Source organism: Parasteatoda tepidariorum, chromosome 6, assembly GCF_982258835.1.
Source record: "Parasteatoda tepidariorum strain Cologne lab strain chromosome 6, Ptep-v5.0, whole genome shotgun sequence".
Lineage (NCBI taxonomy): Eukaryota > Metazoa > Arthropoda > Arachnida > Araneae > Theridiidae > Parasteatoda > Parasteatoda tepidariorum.
The window spans coordinates 47,241,326-47,267,116 of NC_141760.1; the positions used below are offsets into that span (position 1 = coordinate 47,241,326).

The window sequence follows — 25,791 nt, forward strand, 5'->3', positions numbered from 1 at the left end:
ACTAAATGTGTGGTAATAAGAACTAGAAATTTGAAAACTGAAATTTCCGGTAATATCCGGCTCCTTTTGTGTGGAAAAATTACCAATCGAATGGTTCAAATACCATATATGTTGGTTTTTATTACAAGGATTATGGTATTTTTACCAGAAATATCCCTTCCATACAGTTCGATAATTTTACCAGAATGTTTTTCACCGTTTACTGATAATGATATATAAGAACGAACATTGTTGTTTAAAACATATTTTCAAGGTTTTCGCGGGAGATTTAAAATGTTTTTTAATCGACAAGTATTTGTGCATTTTAAGATTATTAGTTTCTCCTTACAAAGATAATTTCGCAGCAAACAACAGAGAATAATTGATTACACAAAGTGTATCCTTCTTTGGATATTAATAACTTGTAAAATACATTGCGCAATATCCATTCAAATGAAACCTCCTTTATAATACATCATTCTGTGCGTGCCACGTATATTAGTTCGAAAAGCGAAGTGAAGATAAATAAAAATAAAATCAAAAGCGTTAGTTTTTTAACTAAACTTTTCTAAAAACATCCCGTACTTTAAAATTCTTTACCGTTCATCCATTTCAAAAGAACCATACATCAAAAATTCATATATTACAATCAAACCTCTGAAACGATCACAGCAAGTAACTATCACGCACAATATAGATCAATCTTGGAGATGTGGATTTGGAAAGGAATGATTATTGATGTAATTTAATACCAGCCTACACACACTAAGGGGAATAGTCAAATAAAAGTTAGATAATTTCTGTGATTCCTAATTCATTGGCATTTGGTAATCCATTACGTTTGTCAATCTTTCTTTCAGGATAATGATTCTCATGAGAACGTTTATTACAGCATGTTACACCAAGAGAAACGGGTACATGTAAAACGTTTCAAACGGTTTTCTTCTTTAGAAAAAAACTTATCGTGTAGTAACGTGTTGTATTCCACATTAAAAGACTAATTTTTAAAAACAGAAAACAATTCCAAATGTAAAAAAGATTGTCGAATCGTTTTCTCTAATATTTGGTTTAATTTGCTCAGCTTAAAATATTTTTATGGTAAATTGAAATATATAAAATAAAATAGTTTTATAATAAGTAATTATAATCACCTTTTCATAAAATATATATATATTTTTATAATTTATACATTTCTATAATATATAAATTTCTTATAATAAATACACTTTTATAATAAATATAATAAATATATTAACATAATAAATGTAATTTTATAATAAATTTATTTTTATCGCAATTATATTTTAATTAAAATTACTCATTACCTTAATTAAAATTACTCATTACTTTAGCCAATCTTCAGTTCTTAATAGTGGTTCTAAAAAAATATGCTTTTATTTAAGCATATCGTAATATACAATAGCGTGTTGCTATGTTACAGTAGCATGCGGCAATGTTACGATAGCATGTTACCAAGAAAAAGAGTACACATACAAAATATCAAATGGCGTCCTCTTTGCATTCATAGCATATTTTAGTCTACAACAAAATATTAAAATTTAAGTATGGAAAACAATTCAAAGAGCATGCGATGCATAGAAACGTTTGCTCAAACATTTGAGTTATTTTTCTTGATTTAATTTTCTTCATTATTATTATAAACTAAAATTAATCAAAACAAAATTTGAGATACAACTATTTACGTTTAAATGCTAAAGGGAGAAGCATGGTAAATTTGAGCATTTTGTCTTATTAAATTTATCCACACTTGTTAGATAATCGATTAGATTTATTTTCTTCATTTTAGAGCAATATAATTTTCTCAGATATTCATTTAAGCATTTATTGAAAATTGGCGTGCTAAAAAAAAACTACATACTCTAAATTCCAAATGCGTAAATTGTAAATGACAAAAAATGTTATAAATGAAAACTTCTTCTGAAGACAGTATTTAGTTTCTCTGATTTGAAATGTTTGGAGCACATTGAAACTTTGTACAAATGTTCTCCACATTAAATATGTTAGCACGAATTTTTCACAATATCCACGTTATTGAAGTAACTTTATTCCAAACACTCTAATATGCTTTCTTTTATTCAAATAATAATAATAAATGAATAAGTATTAAATACCCAATATTGAGTTCACAACTAACAATGTTCAATTACGCAGTTTTGTAAGTTTGAAATCTGTCTTAGTGGAGAACTTTTTGCTGGAACTAACCCGCGTTTGTGTTACGTGGACAAGAAAAATTAGAAAACCTCTCACGGTTAGCCTGGCAACCAGGGGACTCTAGTCCGTGATTCGTCTACCACTAAAGATACTTTTCGTCAGGATTGTGGTCGGTACGAGCTGGGCGAGAAATTTGTATCGACTAGCCATTACTGTGATTCGAACCTGGGTCACCTCATTGGGAGGCGAGTGCTATATCCCCTGAGCCACCACGACTCTCATTCGTCTTATTAAATAATTTTAGAAAAACAAATATTATTGTTAAATACTTTCACAATTATCTTTATATACTTTTTTTCTATAAAGTTGCTGTTCCGCTGAAAGAAGTTTAATAATTTAGGGTTCCATTGTTAATAAAAATTGGGAACCACTGGTTTAAGCAACCACGAGTAGCTTTATTCTCCTTAATCGTTTTTAAATGATAAATTAAATTTTGCAACGTTGCTAATGCACCATGAGAGAACGTAACGTGAGCATTACTTTTTATTCTAGACATTGCATGATTAAATACTTTTTCCAACATCGTAAAAGAAATTATCTAAAAATAGATAATAAAAAAATTACTATTCTCCGTCCTGCACTTGACTGGCATTATTTTAAGTCATGAGTCGTGGTCATCCCTGAATCGACATATGTAGAATGAAAGGAGAAGAAAAAAAATGGCGAATGAGGTTATGCCTTATTGAGCAATTTATCGAGTCTAGTGGGGGTTGTTTTTGCGGTCGACGCTTGTCATTACGCTCGGCCATCTGGTATCTGTCAGTTGCTGAGTGACAGCGTGAGACGGCTATCATAGCATTAACTCTTTTACAAACCTCGTGTTTTTACTTTAACCCAGCCTCTTCAGTTATTCGACCATCCTCCTCCGCCCTCTGCTTTCGAAATCCTTTTTTTTTTTCTTTTCAGAAATCTCATTTATTGTTCCAGTTTTGTATTTCGAGAATAACATGGAAAGTGTGAGTGATTTACAATCACGTTTAAATTTGAAAGAAATTTTATGCCTGGTCGAAGATTCCAAAAATAATAGTTTAATTGGAATTTAATGAAATTTAATGAATCGATGATTTGATCGATTGATGATTTGATGATTGAAATTTAATGAATAGATCGAATGATCGATTTAAATGAAATTCGGTATGAAGGTAGGTCCATATAACAAAGAAAATAACGTTTCCGCAGTTACATGATCCTCATGCTCGTGTAGTTTCTGTTGGGGTCGGAAGGTAGGAAACAAGGATTACAGAATTTAGCAACAACAAAAAAAGTTAATAAGGAATTTAGCCATTCTAGTTAATGTTCAATGATATACAGGTCTTACGTTGTGGTTTTATGCATTCCTTTGAATATTGATCCAACTCATTCAGCAGCAGAATTCTTAGATCCAGGATGGTTATCCGTATCAGGAGGGTGCAAGTAGCAATTACCTGGCAAAGAGAATCCCAAACATGATTTAAAGGATGAAACCTATATGGTAATTCCATACGGCGAATGTCTTCATCTCCCAAAAAATTGCTGACTCTCTCTCTTCTCTTGAAAAAGAATTGTGACAGATGTCACGTATCTGGATGATATTTTGGAATCCTATATTTTCTTTTTCATCATAACAGACAAAGATAGGCGTGACACCAGCACTTATTTTCTCAGTGATTCTTAGGAAACTAAAGATACTTTCCCTATGGAACGATCATCCAGGTTTCTAAGACCTCAATCTTATGAAGCGTATTTTGGATGCTCTGAAAAAAGGGCATTTCCAACTCACAACTCCCATCTAGTGACCATCCTGTAGCCTGTATACGTCTTTTCTGAACAAATGGGAATGGGACTAATTAACACATAAATTCTTAAAATGTCTAATTTTCTGATGATACACCAGGAAATCATGTTTGTCTCAACAAAACATAAGAAACCCAGGAAAAATACGTCTCGTAAAAATATGTGTGCAGTAATAATTAAGAATTCGCAGTTTTTTTGGAGCGTTCGCATCATGCAACAAATGAAAAAAAGTTTTTTAAAAAAAATAGTAAAAACATAGTCAGCAACTATAAGTTCTTAGATTTCAAACAACCAACAGTCAGCTTTGGTCTATACTTGCTCATGATTATTCTTCCTTTATTTTGTACTTTTTTTTAACTGTGTAATTTCTAAAAATTTCATTGGAGATCCCGATAATATATGTGAGAGCTTAATGGCTACCATTTACTTATAAAAAATGACTACACATTTTTGGAAGCAAGAATTATCCAAAGTGGTGCAAAAAATATCATGTTTAAAAAATAAGTTCAGCGCCGAATATATGAAACTAAATGTTTAATTCAACAAATTCACGACTATCTGAAGTATGGTCTTTTTTGGATAATTGAACAGTGATTCATTTTGAAAAATCAGAAGGATTTTTCAAAATTCTTATTACTGATAATTCAAATTGAGGTCATTTTGGATAATCTTACTTAGGTTATCCGAATTGAGCTTATATCATACGATTAGGGTTTGCTTTATTTCGCATAATCCGAAATTGCGAAATCGGAGTTTTGATGTATTTTATTTATGAAAGATACAAATATGCACATAAGAGCTTTAATAGCCTATTAGTCTTAGCTCAATTCATAAAAGAGAGGGGCGTATCCATTTTAGAGTAAAGTAGACAGAATCTCGAAAAAGCTTTCATTATGACACATCTAAATAAAAACCACAATTCCACTTCCGGGAAAAATATACACCAATGAATTGAAACAAATACAACCTATATCACCTTTAAAAAAAATGATGAAAATAAGTTTCATCAATAGCAACTGAACCAAAAACTGATGACTTCCTTTATCTAGAGTCTACAAGCACCATTTTTATACTAAAAGAACAGAGCCTATACCCATTCACCTGTCATTCCAAAATTCGCATACAGCTTTTCTTTCTTTACAGTTTTAATCGCAGTTACATCTGCGTTATGTAAACACTAATCTGATTGTAGCGCCACCAATAGTCTGAATCCTTTTATTAGGTATCCTCCTACGCCCATTATTAGTTGGATATGAAGAGCTGTAAGCTGAAATTGGCGAACTTCGATTTCAATAGTTGGCGAGATCCGTTGATGGTGAGCTTGTTTACGGTTCCCCTTGTCTGATCCCGCGTTACAAATTGCTCTTGTGGAACACCTGTTGAAACAGCCAGGGGATGCGCTTCAATGCATCTCAATCCTGCATCCCCCCTCCTCTTCTTCATACAGTCTGTGTGTCTTTTTTTTCTGTTTCCTTCCAATATCCTCCCCCAATTTTTTATTCCCCTCATCAGTGAAGCGTATCTCAACAGGTGAAGCAAAGAGAAATCAAGGATTCGGACAAATCATTCAGGGGTGAGGAGGATGGGTAAAAAGAAAGAAGAAAAAAAGAGTCCTTTTTTCTTAATGTTTATAACGGATTGATATTTTTTTATGACCATCGAGTGGTGGTATAAATTGTAGCGATTTCGATCATTTCGAAAAGAAATAAAATATAAATCAATATTTTCTTTGCTTCAGGGTTTAGGAGAGACGTCTGTTTTATATCGCCATATGTCATCGGGTCAATTTTATTTCTTATTTTATTGCTTTGACGTTTATTGGTGATCGGACCATCAATAAACCCCGGCAATAGAGCGACAACGACACTTAATTTCTTTGTTTCATTTTTGGTTAATGTACCACATCTGGAAAACGTTTTATTTTTATTGCAATCTCCCTGCCATGTTTTTTATAGCGGATTTTTGCACTTGCCAAAAGAGCCTGATCTCATTTTCTTCTCTATTTTTTCTTATCCACGCTTATTTAACTTTTGTAATTTGATACGCTCTGTGTATAAAACAGTTGCTTAAATAAGTTTAAAAAGGAAGTCGTTGTATCAAATATAATAATGAGATTGCAAATTAAGGATCAAACAAATCAAAAACTAATTTTGACATAAAAAGTTTTTGATTTTTTTATAAAACTATTTTATGCCCGTTAATGACATTCAAAGCTAATTCAAATTAACAAAAAACAAGTAAAATGAAATCTGAATTTGTTTTAAATATTGCATTTTTTTTTTTTTTCAATTTAAGAAATTAATCACCTATTTCTTGTAATTTTAACTATTTTTTAAACATAAAATTACATGTTTTGCTGTAATTACATTAAATTTTTTTAATTTAAAATCTATTTTTACAGGATTTAGAAATTCGGATAATTTAAATATGTAAAAATTTATCAAAAAAAGCATCGTTCAATTTATGTAATGAACTTACCAATATTCAAATTCCTCTTGAATAAAAACTCTAAGTCTTTGTTTAATTAAATAATATTTCAAACTACAATTCATTTATCTTTCCTTAATCAGTTCTTTTTATCTGTTCGGTTATACAGAAAAATCTTAAAGAAGCAGAAGAAATTCTATGCCTATTTTGTATGAAACTGATTTCTACGCTTATTTTGTATGAAATCCAAAATGCGTCACAGCCACGCACAGTATATTGCAAAGGCGATAAAATAGTATCCACAGGTCAGTTAAAAGATATTTATTGTTTTAAATGAGTATTTAAAGGTTGTTCTAAATTAATATTAGGTGATGATGCTTTCAATTAATGATGTGTATAATATCCAATTTTAACTTTTGTGTCACAATCAATCGTTGTCCTGTCAACGACTTGCAACAGACTTTTCCAATGATAACGGCAGGTTAATTCTTGATTCAAATATCACCCAGTCTATGCAAAATTATCCCACGACAAACTTGTCAAATGTCAGTGCCATTAGAAATTGGAAACGCTTCGCGGCTTCTCGTCAAACGCCTCTTCTATACAATTACGAATAACGTTTATTAATATATTCCGCAACCACTTACTCTATCCCCCTTCCTTCGTGGTAAAGTTCTAGAAACCCCCTTATTCCAAAACGACCTAATAGCGTGAATGAGCCAAGTTCTGCTTTAATGAGAAAGCCGGTTGCGTATATTGCGGCGCAATCGGCCGAATAAACTATCGCCAAGTTATCATCTACAACAGATTTCACCAAACGTTCTGGTTTTCCGCCAACTAATTATCTTTAAATCTCGTTTTAGAAAGATCTATACAAGTGTAAAGAATTATTGAGGGAAGATTTAAGATTTTGTATAATGCGGTTATCAATAAATCATATTTGAAGTTGGAGGTAGGGAATGTGTCCCTTTAATGTAGTTCTAACCATTAGGGGCTTGTCACAAAATGTCAGAGGCACCCTCAAAAAAATCCGCATGAAGTAAAAGAATTTCAACAGAAACTGACGCTGTATTTAAGAATTGTAAACCAAAACAAAGACATTTTCAGGATCAAAACTCTGACAATAAAGTTTTAAAACTTGTCATAGTAAAAATTCTAAAATTTTTGCAGTATTATGGTTAATTACATTGTAGCATGTAAAATTATTCTCATGAACAACGGGTACAAGTAGGTTATGTTTGTTTACCCATGTCACAGAATTTTTTATTAAACATACTTTTCGCTCTTTTTTTCCTTATTTTGTTCTAATTTAGATCGAAAGAAGGGAAATATATTATATATTACATAATTATTGATAAATTAAATTTTAAAGCAAAATGAGAAAACTGTGGCCTGCTATTGTTTCGCAAAGAGAAATTGAATAATTATGACGGAATTTATTTTATTGTTAACAAATGTATAAATGCCATATAACTGAAATAATATCGGAATAAAACAATTTTGTTCTATTTTTAAATTTGATTCTTCTTTTGAAAAACGTGATTACCAGCAAAATAAATTAAAATATTTTATATAACCTTATTAATATCTAATTTTCACCGATTACACAAGAATAAAAAGCAACATTTTTATCGCTATTGTTTAAAACTTGAATCGTAATTACGAGCGTAATTATCAAATTAATTTCGCTTGGCAAATCAATAATGCATTTGTAAATAAGCAAAATAGAAAAGGCATTTTTAATCCCAGTACAAATTTTTTAAGCAAAGCTATAAACCACTTCGCAAATTTAATTGCTATTGCGTTAATGATTACAGCACGATTAAATGGCTACAAGTTGGCGCCCAACAAAATCACTCGCCAAGTCTTGTTGATTAAATGAGAAAAAAAAACGTAACCCAAATCCCCACAAACACTTTGGAAATAATTACATCTTCCTGAGCGTCATGGAGAAAAAATTTAGAAAAGTCAATTATTTCCGAAATTGAACAATTAGGCGCAACCGAAAACAACAAACAATCGACAAAATAGTCGGAAATCTGTGTCAGAAAACATAAAGCAATCCTTAATTGGAGAAATATATTCATTTTTGAAAAATTAAAAAATCGCATAAATAAAAGGAGATAACCTTTTCGAAAATGCAATCACGCGTCGCGATTTGCCCAAGAAAAACGTTCTAAACGTGAATATTGGAGAGAAGACGCGTTCGGCAGGTAATTATCGAAAGTTTTTGGTACCCCTTGCGGTTGTGATTAACGAATCGAAAAGGGTGGATAGATTCGATAGATGGGTGAATGGAGTAAAAAAAAAAAGATTAATAAATAAATAAAAGGAAATGAATCGCATTTCATAGAAACAAGTGAATTGAGAATGGCGACCGTTACGGTTTGCGGAGTTTTGTCTAAATGAGTATATTTCGTAAAGCAATCGTTCCCACATGGTTAACTTGAGTGGTGCAATTCTTGGAAAATAATAGGAAAGTTTATTTGGATAATGAGCGAGCTATTTGTTGAAACTTTGATAAATAATGGTTGATGGTCCCAGTCATACATTGTAATTTAAATTAAAAATAAATGGAAAGGTAAAAAATAAAAAATAAAAAAATCAAGATAAAGAGAGTCAACTGCATTATTTTTAATGTGTATTTGAACCATGTCATATAGGATAAAAAAAATAAATAAATAAACATGTAAAAGCGTGTTCAGTCTGTCAAAAGATTTGTTCCAGTTTTGAAACTTTTTAGACAAGTATATGTGTATAATTAAATATCGTTAGATGTAAGTTATATTACTGCTTGAAATTGTTTTCTTTAAAATAAATTTTTGATGTCCGTAACTAATTGTTCCAAGTGCATGCACTATAGTTTTTATGCATTCTAATACAATAACGACAATTTCTAAAATTCTTTAACATCCTTAATGGAACTATTAATTGAAAATGCATGATAAAAACAAACTCAACAATTTCGAATTTAGATTGAATGGTTATGCATAGCTCCAAAGTATTGCATAGGTACTCAAACCGTAACTTAAATAATTTTATTTTAATAAATACGCAATTCTAAAAAACAAGTTTTAAGAATTGGTACTATATTTACGTTTACAGTTATTAAAATCATTCTAGGGAAAGAGCTTGAGAATGCTTATTAATTTTTTAAATTCCCATTAAATCCCCATACTGACTAACCTTAATTTAACTTATATCGTTTCGTATTTATTCTTAATGTTCAAGTTATTAATGATGTATATAAAGAAGATGTATGTTAGACCGCAAAATCAAGTAAAAGAAAATGTGATGGAAATGCCAATATTGATGATTCACAGCGATTACTTCAGTTGAAGAAATTCTCGATTGATATCCCGTTGTGGTTTTGATTTTTCTTTTATTCATATACCACCTTTGAAAATCGGTTCAACGGTAAGCCATAATATTGATAACATATAACTTAGAATCGTACAAAACTGCTGTAAATTTATCAGGTGCTAAATTGAACTCTATATTATTTTAATTTCCGGGTAATAATATCGTGTAATAAGGTTAAAAACTAATTTGGCGAAAAAATAAAATTATAACGAATTTATAAGTATTCATATTTATAATTGTAACGAAGTCATTATAGTTTAACGCGCTCTGGCAAAGTGATATCCGTAAGATGGCACAGATGATCGTAACTTTTAAATTTGTAATTTTAAGGAATGTTTTAAAAGTTTTTATTGTGTTTTTTTTTTTTTTTTTTTTTTTTTTTTGAAATACTCTTATATAAATTCTCTTATCCTTTCTTATTCTTAACTTTTTTACTTTCTGACTACGGAGTTTCAATTCTATTTTAAATTATAGATAAGTTGAAAACTCAAAAGAGAGTTTTAAAATCTTCGCTAACTAAGTATAGAGATAAGACGTTAACTTTTTTACTTCCTTACTACGGAGTTTCAATTCTATTTTAAATTATAGATAAGTTGAAAACTCAAAAGAGAGTTTTAAAATCTTCGCTAACTAAGCATAGAGATAAGACGTTAACTTTTTTACTTTCTGACTACGGAGTTTCAATTCTATTTTAAATTATAGATAAGTTGAAAACTCAAAAGAGAGTTTTAAAATCTTCGCTAACTGAGCATAGAGATAAGACGTTAACTTTTTTACTTCCTTACTACGGAGTTTCAATTCTATGTTAAATTATAGATAAGTTGAAAACTCAAAAGAGAGTTTTAAAATCTTCACTAACTAAGCATAGAGATAAAGTAGTCACTTCAATTGACAGTGCAAATTTAGTTGCTCTCAAACTATTTGAATCAAAATCTAATGCATTATCTAACGAGTTCAAAATTTAATTTAAATCCATTTTTGATGCTTGTAAGCCTGAAGAAGTGGAAGATTTTATTGGAGAGAAAGAAAGTATTGATGATATTATAGACTAATTATTATTGATAATTAATTCTAAATCTGATAGTTTTGCAATTAACATTCCACCAATAGTTCAAAGTGTGCTAAACTCTAGTTTAAATGTATTCTCTGACATTAAAGTTGCCCACACTCTCAGTGCCAACCTTTAATGGTAAAATCGACAACTGGATTATGTTCACAAATATGTTTGTAGCCAGTGTAATAAAGAACAATTCTATTTCAAATTCCATGAAATTACAATATTTTAAAGCGTGTGGTTCTCATGAAGCCCTAAGAGTGATACAATCTATTTCTATTTCGAATGTTAACTTTGAAATAGCATGGAAACTTTTAGAAGATAGATATTCAAATAAAAGAGAACTTTTAAGGGCCATTATCAAAAAGATTTTAAATCACACAAACATTTGTTAAATATTTAGTGCCATCTTAAACTTAGTTGATGTTACAAAAAAGTGCACTCGAATTTTGGGTTCGCTAAATTATTAGGTAGAATATTTATCCGAAATTATGATATTGTTTGTAATCGTTGGAAAAATTAGATCCTTCAACGCGTTATTGGTGGGAGAGAGAGCGCAAAGATAATGACGAATTTGGTACTTTGGTGCTGCTTCTTTCTTTCTTGCAAAACCATGCAGGATCAATTCAATCCAGCAAAAATAAAGAAGTTAAAAAAAACATCCTAATTTACAATTACAAAAGGTGGCAAACATGCTAACTACATCAAATGCAAGACGCCTAAACTGTAAGTGTATCAAATGCAATGACGACGCATGCGCATTGTTTACTGTTATTCTTGAACCACCGTGAATGTAAAAAAAAAAATCTTTATCATAAACTTAATGGTTAATTAGATGGATAGACAGCTGCTGGTTATTTTACCATAATTTTAGAATGAAAATTCTAACAGTGTGGCTCAAGGTGTCAATATTATGGTTTCAACCTTGAATTTATTTTTATCAGTATCTATACAGATACTTAAAGAGAATTACTCTTGAGTACTAATATTAAGCTTATAGTGATACATTCAGAGTCAATAACGAATCTCCCCCTCTGACGTATAAGTAAATAAAACAGAAGGACAAAAGAATATAATGATGGCAAACGAATGAATAATTTTAAGAAAAATTATTGCCTACAATTCCGTTAACAAGAATAATAATTCAATTCCGTTTAGAAGCTACAGATCGTCTTTGGAACATTAACCGTTAAATAGGGGTAGAACATCTACCCTATAGAGACCTTGAAGGCTCCATGGAGATTTTTGAGGAAATGATATGCCACTGCGAAGGATTACTTTCCTAACGCCAAATTAGCAAAAAAAGTACTTCTTTTTCTATCACTATATATATTTTTTTATTTTATTTTTCTCTTTCTCCTTTTTAGGTCAGACAATGGCCATGCAGGAAATGGTGGTAATCAATGCTTCCCCAGCAAATAACCCTTTGATCACGCAGAGGAATCGGTTTGGAGGGGTGGAGGAGGTGAAAAGCGGCGTGGGCGGGGTTGTGCATTTGCCTTTTCTAGTTAATCAGTCGTCTGAGACGACTGAATATTGCTCTGCTATCGGGTTGCCGATGCGAGGTTTCTGTAAAAAAAATTATTATTTTTTTATTATGCATAGATGCTGAGAGAAGAAGGGTTTTGGGCTTTGTTCTGCTCTGACGAAGAGAAAGTCTTTCAACTAGGTTATCTATCTTCTCATTTAAAGTCTTGTTAGACTTCACTGGACAGAGGTCTTGGCTTTGATACTGACCTGGATGCCCTTCAAATTGATCGAATAACCGGATTCCTCCCCTACTTATCTTTCTCCAATTGATGGCTATTAAGGAAACAATAACTTAATCGTTTTGTGGTTTCGATTTGATTTTAAATTTTCTTTTTCCTCTTTGGTTAAACAATTGAAGAATAAACTTATGTAAGTAAAAGCAGACTGTAAAAGTAGACCAAACGTTAAATTTCGAGCATCGCATTTTCAAATTTGCTCATTTTGTTACATTAGTAATTTTAGAACCATTTTCATAAGAACCAAAATAGCGGATAAATTACTGCTCACACGGAGGGAAAAAAATTCCGCATTGTATGGTAACGACATTTCTGGAAGAAAAAAAGAAAACAGAAATTCTGTTTAACGAAAGCAAAATATACGGTATATAAATCATTCATTTAGTCGTTTTTTCTATCACATGTTAACTGTGTACGGTAAATTCTGGTTTTCAAATTCTTACTTCTTATTACACATATTTAGTAAAAAATGCAAAATTGAAAAGTAAATTTAACTGAATTAATGGTTTTTATGCCATACTCTAAGGCAATGTTTTCCAAAGTGTGGTACGCGTAGCCCAAGGGTACGGGAACAGTTTAGCGGGGGTACGCATTCTTATATGAAATATCTTACAATAAACGAAAATTTCACAAAATTTTATTTAAAAACAAATCTAGTCAAAAAAATTTACGATTACGTATTTTTCTATTGTCTATTTTTTGAAAAGCTAACAGTTAATAATTAGTGGTGTCGGCAGCCAGTTGTGATTTTTAACTTTTGTGCAAATTTTTTGTAGTAAAAAACGTATTCATATTTTATTAATGGTACATAGCGTTACGAAAAATTTAGAAAAGGTACACAGAAGTATAAAGTTTGGGAAACACTGCTCTAAGGTATCATGATAAAATTACCAAATTTTACCTCATTTACCGAATTTTATCATATAAGACAATATTTTATACTTAATTTTTCGAAAATCATTGCCAGAGCTCTTCGGTAAAAATTACCGAATTTTTTTGATGTTCCCATAGAGCCAAAAACATGTTAAAGTTTATAAAATTCTGATAGTTTTGTCCATATTTTTTCTCAGTGCAGAAATCAGTTTTTTTTTTTTAGAAAAAAGAAAAGAAAAAAACATCTAACTAATGTACAGATTAACTAAGGTAATTCGTTAAAGTGCTAAATTGTTTCATATCTCCAACTACCTAGATAATCTGCAAACTTCTTAGATGATCTGCACATTAACTACTAGACACTCACTAAGCTGAAAATATGAGCTTTGTTGTAACAACAACAACGTTTCTGCATGTTTAAACTAACGTAATGTTGTTCTTTTTCGCTATTTAGAGCAACAAGTTACTACAATCAAACCATCAACATATTAATTGAAATAAATAAATCAATCATCACTCACTTTAAAAAATATAATATGTACAATGTATCAAACGTCTTAAGATATTGTAACAATTAAGGAAATCCATAATGTAATTTACCTATTTTTCAATATCTAAAAAATCAAGCCACTAAATGCAATCAGCAATCTACTTGATAGAATGTGACAACAAACATTTGAATTTTAACGATACGGAGATAGTTAATGCGTCCATTACCCATTTAAATTGCGAAAAATGCTTGATTCTGCATTAAATGAATTGAACAACGTTTGTTGTTTAATCGAATGTTTTCTCCAATGTTCTTTTCAAAAAGAATTCTCCCGATTTATGAAAACGATTTTCTCTATAAGAGGACTAAAAGAACTTGTAGTTCAATCATGTCAAGATTTAGATCGTTTTCAAAATGTAATTGTGTTGAGCCTTTGTATAACCGTGGAGATTTGTTGACTCCAAAATTGATTAATTCTTTTGTTTAGTTTGAAGAAAATGGCCACAATTTCACAATAGTAAAAAAAAAGGTGTTTATCGTTGAGGATGGTAATACTAACCTTTCTTTACGAGTCTAATTTTGGTAAATGCCTATCTACAGTAATCATAAAGTCATGTCACATTCTATCAAGTAGATTGTAAAACTTCAACACAATTACATTCAAGAATTACTATCTTTTTCCTTTTTTTCTACTTTTTTTAAACTAAAACAAGATCATAGACTAATCCTAGCATTTTAAATGTATCTATGCGCTGACACAATAGCTGTTGCATTAAATATTTAAGCTTGTATCTTTTTTTTAATACAATCTGATATGCTTAGAAATAATATCATTTTGAAAAATGTAGTTTCTGAATAAATAGTATAGTTAAGAGAATGAGCCTCATTAAAATAAATTATGGGAAAATGTTGTGTATGTTTAATTATCAAAATATCTTCACGTTATTCTCGCTTTGTCTCTTAAAAACCTAAATAAATGTTTAGAGTTCTGCAGTTTCTGGTCTTATTTATTTTGAAGCAAAACAGTAAACATGCTTCTGAATCGCTCGTGTTTTTTCAGAGTATGATTGAATGTTTCTAGATAACCATCAAAACTAACTAACTAGCATGAAATAACAATCACATAGTTTTTTTTTCTAGATCAAAAACATACAACACATTTTTTTTCTAGATCAAATACATACAACACATTTTTAAAAACCTATTATCTTTATAAAAATATGAAAATTATTATTTTGCAAAAGTTTTTGCTGGCTGTTAAGTAAATGTTATTATTTACTCAACAACTATTAATATGGTCTTTGTTTCTCACATATTTAAAAAAAAAAACTTTGTGACAGACCCTATATTTTATTGTAATTGACCGAAACATATCACACTTCCTAAGAGTGTTTGGCAATATTTAAATGCATTTTCCTTCATTTTAAACATCCCAATTCACTGCTTAAAATTTTAAGAGACAATTTATAACTTTCATAACCATCTCATGAAATTAAATATGTTATTACGTGACGAGATTGGATCGAATTTGACTTTCTGCTCAACTTGTAGTAAGCAAATCTTATATTGTTCATTCTCATTTTCAAGGTTCGATGTAAAAATTAAAATTTTGATTTTTTTTTCCCCTGAGCAAAAACAAAAAGGCTCACTTAATTAGTGTTTTGGAATATTTCTATTTCCGCTGAACGAAGGAAAGGCAAATTTTATAAAACGCATTCATCGATTTATCATTGTCAAGACAATTTACGTAATTAAGACATGGAAATAATTAATGAAATCGAAACTATATCATTATGGACATAGGGTTAATTACTGGTATTGACACGAAATCATTTTGGACATGGAATTAATTAATGGGATCGAGAAGAAATCATTATGGATATGTAATTTATTTAATGGGATCGAAATGAAATCATTATGGACATGGAATTAAAGAATGTGACTGAAATGTAATCGATATGGATGTGAAATCAGAGTAAGGAATCAAAATAGAAAGTTCAAGGAATCCTTTTCGTAGAAAAATGATTTTGAATCTTTTATGAAATAAACTTAAAAAGTTAATTTAAGTTTTAATAATTACACTAAACCAAGATTTTTCATCAAAATAATGTGCCAGGGACTAATGACCTGCCTCATCAATATGCAATATGTCATATTATCATTCTGAAGTATTTGTTACCTTCTTCAGGATCGTAATCACATTACATATACGTGATCGCGCGATTCTTCCTTCACGCGGACGTTATTACAAAACGGCACTCTCGTATTACATCTTGTAACAGTACGTTTACGTACTCTTTAGTGCTTATACGCTCAGAGTACACGGGCCTAGGGAAGTATTCGATTCTTATTCTGCCCGTCCTGAAAGGGTTTTACCCACATATAATTCTTTCTCGTCTGACTTCTTCTTCTTCTTCTTTCCCATAATCAAGCCGGAATAAAAAAAAAAAGAAGAAAAAATGGCAAAAAAGAAGGAAAAAAAGAATGGAAGAAGATATTTTACCATGTTGATTCAAGGAGACGTAGCTCATGAAAAGTATACCACTTGTTAGCTTTTCAGACTTAATCAAGAAAAATCCACATGGAGTTGGGTTCACATAGCTCTTAATTTTTATTTTGTTACTTTACTGAAAAAATATCTCAAATATTAAAGACAGATAGAACTTTCAAAAGCAGATTTTTTTTTTATAATTTGATTAGATAATCTGAAAGTTCATTGAAAAGTAAAAAAAATTGAGTTTGAAATGTTAACTTTTTCTAAAATTCCAAACCTTATTACAAAAAATTTAGACCTCAATTAATTAACAATCATGTATATTTAAATTAGTGATACGAAACGTGCTAGAAAAAAAACATAAAAAAGCTAGTTTTATTTAAAAAGTACATTTTTCTTAAAATTCATTTTCGTAGGGAGGCATTTAAACAAATTGAAATGTAATATTATTAATTATGCGTTTTACGTGAACAAATGAAGAACGAAAATTAATAAGCAGTGTTTTAGGCTATGAATAAACACAGAATTTGTACAAATATTTTAAAACTTAATTTCTTTATTAGAATTAATTATGTTACAATAATATTGATATCAATTTGATTTCATTTGTTTGACTGTTTTTTAGAATACTTCGTTTGATCTGTAATAATTTTAAGGGATACCTTTCAAATAAAAATTTTATTAATACCATTCAAGCAAAAACGTATGTTTTTTTTATGTTAAGATTTTATTCTGAGCTCATATAAACACGTGTTTTTCATACACCTCTCTCGAATTTCCCGCTGGTTGTATAGAAAAGAAAATCCATTCGGCCTTTTTCCTTTTTATGTCACGAGATGGCAGTACGGATGCTCCAAACCACGTGACTGATGTAATTCAGCAGACGATCCTTCGGGAGGGGGACGCGGGAACCCAAAGAAGAACAGGCGAAAACTGTTTTTGACTTTCTGCTGTTCATGTCGTCCGCCGTTTGTGACAACAAAACAACAGCCGTTTTTGGACTTTTTAAACCCTTTTCCGATCTCAGTGCGTCATGGTGTCCCGTTGGTTAACTTTATCCCGAATTTTTTTAAGGTAAGTTCTCTTTTTGTAAGAGTTCCGCTACTTTTGTTTATGTTTTTTCTTCCTTTCACGGTGTGGTTTACTCCGACCGCGTGCGTTGTTGTCGTCTGCTGTCTGCGCGGTGGGGGAGTTTTTTAAGCTCAGCAACAACGGGAGTTAGAGAATGTGGTTTTGATGGTTTCAACAGCTACCCCAACCCTCAATTTTTTTCTTCCTACAAAAGTCATATTTTGACTCAAATCTCACTTTGAATACGGTATTACGTGCAATTGTCACGCCCCTTTCGATTGACGCAATTCAGAACATTTTAAATCCTAAACTGAAAGCATTTTTCATGTTTATGCTGCAAACAATTATCAACTGAATTTAAAATTTTCTATAAAAATCAACAGACTTCTTTTGGTAAAATTTGATTACAAAATAGCTGAAAATTGTCGCAAGCTGTTATTAGATTTATTTATTCATTTATTTTTGTGTTTATTTAAAAAAAATTCCATTTGTATGTATTAAATTTAAATTCTAAAATAAAATCGTAAAACAAATGTTTTCAAAGTAATAGAGCTTATTAGATTAAAATATATCTGTATGCCATGCTTATTCAAATTTTGTTTCAATTGCTATAAAAATAATTACCCTGTTTTATTTTTATAACAATTGAAATAATTCTCAATAATTAACGAGTTCTCTTTATTTTGTTAAGTCAAAACTATTTTTAATTGTAAACGAATTTTTCGTTTCCAAAATTTGATTTATGTATATATTTTTTATGTGTAATAGACTTTGTTTTGCGAATAAATAGTTAATGTTACCTATTATAATATAAATAAATTATTTAAAAATATATATAAAGTCATAGAGCGTACTAAATTTGCATCAAATTTCAATATGAAAACAAAGCAAAACCTTAATAATAGTCCGTTGATTTCGTCGTATTTACTTTTTTTAAAAAAAAAAAATTTAAATTGATGATAAAAAAAATTTTTTTTTCGTTTCATAGTCGATATTTCTGATTACTGCCATTATGAAAACACTTATATAAGATAACTTGTTTCTTTCACTGCATGTCAGATTGTAGGCCATTTTCTGCGAATTGTAACAAATACAAACTCATCTTAAAATCACAGTTATTCCTTATTTCTTTACGTCTGATTTACGCTCTACATTTTAAATTATCATATTTTAGCAAGAATTAAAATCGATGAATAAATCAATTTTTAAAATTTTTATTTTTTAATTTCGTTATTTCGGGAAGCAACAAAAATATTTTTTACTAAAATATGCAATTTGATTGCAAATTAAATATGTTTAAAATTATTTTTTAGCTTGATTATTGACTTAAAATACAACCTTCATTTGAATGTTGTTTTAAAGATAACGAATATTTTTAGGATGTGAGCAGTTTTATTTCAAATCTTCTAATGTCATTAATGAGTATTTGTCTAATGAAAAGTGTTTATCGAATTTTGAATTTTTTTATTTTTGGAAGGCAATCAGTTCTGTAAGAATTTGTTATAGTCTACAAAAAATAACAAAAAATTTAATTTTATTATTTGTACTTTTCTGATTACTCCCTAATTAATCCAATTTAATTTTAAATAATTTGAGATGAATTTGCTGCTTAAGAAACTCGTTAAGGAAATTTTAAATATTTAAATTAATAATCTACCAAATTCATAGAATAAATAAGAGTAATATTCAATTTGATGCATTCTTAAAATACATTCTTAAATCTTGGCAATTTTAAAGCATGAAAGTTAAAGAACTCTAAATAATTCATCGCTATAATTCTTTTTGAACGAAATTTATCGTACATAAAAATAAAATTAACGGTAGAATCGAGTGTTCTTTGTGATTAAAATTATCTTGATTTTTAAACATAATCATAAAAATTTGTTTTTTCATTTGAACCGAAGATTTATTTACAATATACATCTTTTTATTGCTGAATTGAAAGTTTTATTTATTTATTTCATATATTTCGCTGAAGTCAGTAACTCTTGTGTTACTCACTGTTTCAAGATGAATTTTTTTAGTTCAAATGAAATTTTTTTTTTAATATATATATATATAATTATAATAGTATTCTTTAGCCCGCATTGGTTTGAAAATAAGCTTAAGAATATTCGAAAGTACAACTTTTTGATGAAATGTATGTTACTATACGCAGAAATTTTTTTAGTTAAATACATCTAGACATTACTACAATGATATAAGCTTTAAAAGGTGAGAGTGAGCTTAAATTATATTTTAGTACATAAATTATTTTATATTTCGTAGCAATCTTCTGTTTAAAATGAAATACGAATGCGAATGTTTCAAAAACAATTTGAAGTAGGAATTAAATTTTGAATTCTGTATTAAAAAATCAAGTTGTTTAATTTACTTAGCTCGTAATAAGTTTTATGTTTAATTAATTCGCAAAATATTGCAATCATAATTTATTGCTTTTTGATTTTGCGCACGGATTAACAATTTTTAAGAAATAGGACCTGCTATTATTAATAGTTTCTTGTTGTCACTATATATATATATATATATATATATATATATATATATATATATATATATATATATATATATATATATATATATATATATATATATATATACACGGCTGCAGTATAATCAATTCTAATAATAAATATTTCTAATTTAGCTTTTGTATCATTATCCATTATCAAACTTAAAGGTTCTATGCATTAAAAGAAGCTTTGCAATACTATATAAGTTAGTACACTTCGAAAAAAAAAAGATAATTAAAACTACCAGATTATAACCAGATTATGAGATGTAAATTTTACCAACGTGCTTTGGTAATGATTTTAATAAAGTTAACTATAAATAAGGTTTTGTAATATGTAATAACATTTGGTAAACGGGGTAAAATTTGGTAGTTTTATCATGATACTTAATTTTATCATGATTGCCTTATGATATTTTGCAGTTTTGTATGTTTACTAAATGTTTGGTCATAAGAACTATAATTTTGAAAACTATAATTTCAGGTAAACTGTTCAGGTAAAATATGAATGGAAAAATTACGAAATACTATATGAAATTCCGTATATTTTGGTTTTATTAACCAGAATTATGTTTTTTTTTTCTCATTAAATTATACCCAATTTTCGTTTTGTTTTAGATAAATAAATTATTTAAAACTAATGCTTGACCCAATAGATTTATATTCACAAAGGCGTGATCACTATTAACTCATCCATTAAAAAAATTATTTCAATATTTTATTGGAACTTACCTATTAAAAAATGAGCCGAAGAAAACCAATTATTACAATCTTTACCTGAAGAAGAATACTAACTGAATATTCTTTCTAAACAAATTCTAGATTTGATAATTTTATGTTCTTAATAACATAATTGTTCATTTAATTTAAAATGAAATCACTATAGAATAATTGAAAATCGTTTATTTACCCTAGGACGCAGAATTTTTATTGAACATATTTTTTTTCATTATTTGTATTAATTTTGATCAAAATATGTGGAAAATATTATATTCAGCATTTTAATAAATTATGGTTATTAAATATAGCAGGGACACCGGTATCTATTTCTGCGTTTAGGGTAAAAACTTTCTAAAACTCCAAGCAATAATTTTTCAAATTTTCGTTTATTTATAGTTATTTAGATATAAGGGCAACAGTTATTAATGTTGAAATTTCTTTAATTTTCAAAATCAATTTTTGGTACATTTTTGAATATGAATGAAATTTTTTTTTCTTCATTCTACTTGTTTTGGAAATTATATTTTAAATTATTAAATATAAATTCCTAATAATTATTAAATATAATTGGAATTTATATCCGATCCGAAATATAATTTATCCGATAATCTATCAGAATTTGTTGTAACTATTAGACTGTTTTTTATAATTAGATAAAATCAAAATATATTTTTACTTGTAATTAGAGACTCAGAAAAAAAAAATATATGTTTCAAAGGGTTAAAAAGGAAAAAAATCATCACCCGGAAAAAATTGTTTACTTGATTATTCCAATTATATAAATTGTTGCAATGAAAGATTTAAATTCCTAAACAGCAAAGTTTATTTCATTCAACTCATTTGAACTCGCCTGATAAAAAAGGAATCTTAGATCGTTTTATCTATTACCTGACGATTCATTTTTTTTTTTTTTAAATTAAAAGATAGATCTAAGCAAGTGTAAAAAAGAAACGGTAGAAAACATTAGTAATAAAGTGAGAGTACTCTTTTTTTTTTCTCACTCTCTCTCTCTCTCATCTTGATATTGAAAAGTGAAAAGCCATACGTGCGTAGCTGAGTGGGTTAGTGGTAGGAAACGGTAGCTACAATTGATTAGCTCAAATAATTGCCCGCAGCGCTTAACTAATCTTATCGGCCGACACCGACGTATGATGCGGCGACGATCTTTTCTACTTGCCTCACACACTGAAAGCAGCTTTTCTTTTTCGAGAAATTGATGCTTCATCAATTTTAGCGTAACCATTGTTTACTCATTGATTTTTCGGAAGACGTGATTTTAGCTTTCTTGGGTGATAGCGAGAAAATATATATTCCACAGGCCTTATATCTATGGATGCTATACGTTTTAGTATCTCGGAAAGGAAAATATTTTTCCGGAAATTATATATAGTTCCTTGCAAGCTTTTTAGCAATTGTCTCTATATTATTATTTTTTCTATGGATATAATGCTTTAGTTTGAAATATTAAATCAAATTTCACTAAAGAATTAATAGTAAGCAATATTTTTTTTATCATAATGTTGATTAATCGTTTTTTTTTTATAAGAAAAAGAAGAATGTTTAAAAACTGGATGCGTTTTTAGTTATTCTTCATTTGGTTTTAATTTTATAGATTGGGCATATTAATTTTAAGCCATTAAAGTTTTATTTTCTAAGCACCGATGCAAAAAATTTAAGAAATTCTAGTATCCAACTAAATTGTGGCTTTTTATCTTTTTAATTATTTGTTGTGTCTTACTGTATTGCAGATGTTTATGTAATCATTCTTGTTTATTTCATCCATTATATCATTCAGGTATATTTTGTACACTCAAAATCTAGAGATTTTTATTTAAAATTAAGATAAATACACTCTGAGAAATTCGATTTAACGTTGAACCATAATAGCACTGAACCTTAATATCCTCCAAATCACCTGCAATCTCATGGAGAAAAGAATTGTGGTAAAATTACCGTACTCTATGATAATGACATTTCTGGAGAGGAAGAAAAAAAATCCTGGTTTATGAAACCAAAATATGCTATATTTATAAAATTTATTTTGTAGTTTTATTGTAACGAGTTAGTTTTTGTAACGCGTTACAGAAAAATCTGGTTTTAAAATTATAGTCCTTATAACCACACATTTAGTAAAAATAACAAAACTGAGAAATACATTTAACCGGATAAATGGTTTTTATGGGATTTGGTATCAAATTAGCAGATTTTGCATTTACCAAATTTTATCGCAAATTATAAAATCATGGCATACAGAACAGGGATAGAAGTACGCCAAATTTTACCATATTCCGGTGGTTTTGACCTTACTTTTTTTCTCAGTGTTTTTTAAGATTCAATTCGACCAGTTTTAGTTGAATCATAGTATTGTGTAATTAAGATAGTGATGGTTTAATTTGCACTATAAAATCATTCAATTTTGTACGTTTTTAAAATTGTGGCAATTTCGTATGATATTGTGGTTCAACACAGCAGACACCAATAATTTGTCAGCGGTTAATCATACTTAATCAGTATTTTATTTTAATATTTTTTATTTAGTTAACTCATTTTTTTTTATTATTTGCATTTATAATTAAAAAATCTTATTAGTGAATGAATTGAGAATACAAATTTCTTCGTTGTTTTGTATTGTATTTAAGGAAAATGAGGTCAAAATTTTCATTGTAAGAATTACGATAACTATTTCAACTTGACTTACCAAATTTTTCAGACTTTTTAATTATAATTAGTCATACTTTGCACTATTAGTTTCCTTCTTAACTATTCGCTTCATTCACATTGAATACAAATGTTCAAATTTTAATTTAAAAAATTATATTCAAAATATGTTCAAAATGATGCCGAGTTGCATTTTTTTGGAAAATTTTTGAAAAAAGTGGACACATGAAAAAAGAAATAGACATGAAATGGTTGTTATTTGCTAACGTAAAATATTATTAGTTAAGAATATCAGTCATCTGGGAAGGATTAATTAATTTATAACACCAGGAAGAAATCATTAATCGTGGACGATGCATTTCTTAATACATGCTAATCAAACTTTCGCACATCGAATATTAGATTTCAAGTTGCTTTTTTTTTAATAATTGCAATTAACTCGAAAATTATTATTTTTTTCAAACAGTAAGTTAAACTTAGTTTTTAAAACAGGGCCCAAAATTTCCGCCCTACAGACCGAATATTTAAGGACTGCGAATAAGTTTTGTCTTGTAAGATGTTGTAGTTCAAATCTATGTTTACCCTAGAGATAGCGATTAAGTGCAAAATCTAGGGAAAATATCAGAACTTCGACAAAAATGATAGCTAGGATGATTTACTCTGAATTTTTATAAATTGACCCATCATAAACTTATTTTGACTCTGGTAAATGATATTTTAAATGCCAATAGACAGCGGTATTAAAGATATGGGAACTTTTTCTTATTTTAATGATATATGGGTGATATTGGAATCACCGTAATCTTATGGTTACTTTATTTTAAATTAATAAATATTATTATTTTGCAATAAATCCTTTTATTATTTTCACCCCCAAAATGTTCTTTTTAATAGAACTGTAAAAATTTAAACGAATTGTTCATATTTTTAGTTAAAAAAGTGGCGAGGAAAATTTTAGAAAACATATACTGTAACCAAAATTCTGTAAAATATTGTACTACTGTGTGCAGATACTGTAACAAATTCCAGATAGAATTACGATAAAAAAGCACTGGTACTCAGGGTGCCAGTACTTTATGTCATAAAATAAATTTTTATCGGAACATGCTGAAAAAAGATTCTGATATACTGTAATTTTTACAGTAATAACTACCTAAAACCACCTAATCCCGCTAATTAAATGAATATTATTGTAAACATAACGGTATAATATTTTAAGGTAAAAATTGATTTTATGGTGAAAAGGTTTTTACGGAAGATGCACCTAAAATGTTGGTAATTTTAACCGTAATTTGATCCGGAGTTTTTTACAGTGTTGTACCTTTAAAATTGAAATTCCATAGCGCTTTTAAATTTGCAGCGAGACAAAGTGCATTTTTTGACAATTGCAAGATTTAATAAGGTCCTGATCACAAAAATCTTGAAACATATAATTTTTTTATTGTCTACTTATTTATTAATTTTTTTAAGAAAATGCAGTTCTTATTTAAGAGGTGAAAACTTATTTATACTTCCCACACAGTATTAGCTTGTTATTTCTCTTATAAGTATATATATTTGTAGATATATAAAAAAATAAAAAAATGTAAGTTAGGTAAACAAATAGTTAAATCCTGAAACTAAATGTACCTTGTTAAGAAATTTCACCTGTCATTTCACTATCATAGTCTTACTGAAGCAGAACTAAACACTAAGAGTAATTGACGGCTATGATTTTATCCTCAAAACGGACCTATGTCTCATTAAAAACCGGGAGATTTTCTACCTTTCCAAGTAAGCTGATCACGTTGCAGAGCTACAACTATTCCAATACTTCCGACGTTTTCTTTCTTTGTAAGGACTATACGTAATGTATCGAAGAAAGGGGGGGGGGAGAAAAAAAAAGGTTTATATCTTTGCAGTGTATTTAATTTTTATAGCGTTTTTTTTTTTTTTTTTTTTTTTTTTTTTTTTTTTTTTTTGAGAAAAAAAACTGTGAAAGTGACTAAAAACGCATTTTTAGTTCATGATTATTTCATACAATATCGAAATCCGAATTGTTTATGCCACTAATATTAAACCATTACAATATTTCTGTAATTATTTACAGAGTTTACTCTGTTAGCAGTTTCGTTACTAATGAAAATGGTACTTGTGTGAAAATAACAATTAGAAAATTATTATTTTTTTTTCATATGGGTATTTTAAACTTTATAATATTGTACAAATTCGCCGAAGCCTTATATGTTTCTAAAAGTTATCAGATTGTATTTTATTTGCGTTTTTTTATTATCATTTGTTTAGTGTTAAGATATAAGTTTAAAAATAATTTGTAAAAATGCACAGTACGGGGGAAAAAACTGGACCAACCTGAATAACTTTTGATCTAATGATCGGATC

At 28.9% G+C, this 25,791-nt stretch overlaps 1 protein-coding gene across 4 annotated transcripts in view; it reads left to right on the forward strand.

Moving 5' to 3' along the window:
- The window catches only part of LOC107451197 (homeobox protein cut-like 1), a 579,855-nt gene that overhangs the window by 349,907 nt on the left and 204,157 nt on the right, over positions 1-25,791 (forward strand). The window contains exon 1 of one of the 4 annotated variants that reach the window (XM_071178711.2): positions 17,316-17,525. The exons of 2 other annotated variants lie outside the window; for them this stretch is intronic. The gene's annotated coding sequence lies outside the window, so the exon portion shown is untranslated. Of the gene's footprint in view, positions 1-17,315; positions 17,526-25,791 lie in introns of those variants that run through there. One more of the 4 variants, XM_071178712.2, reaches the window with a different exon arrangement.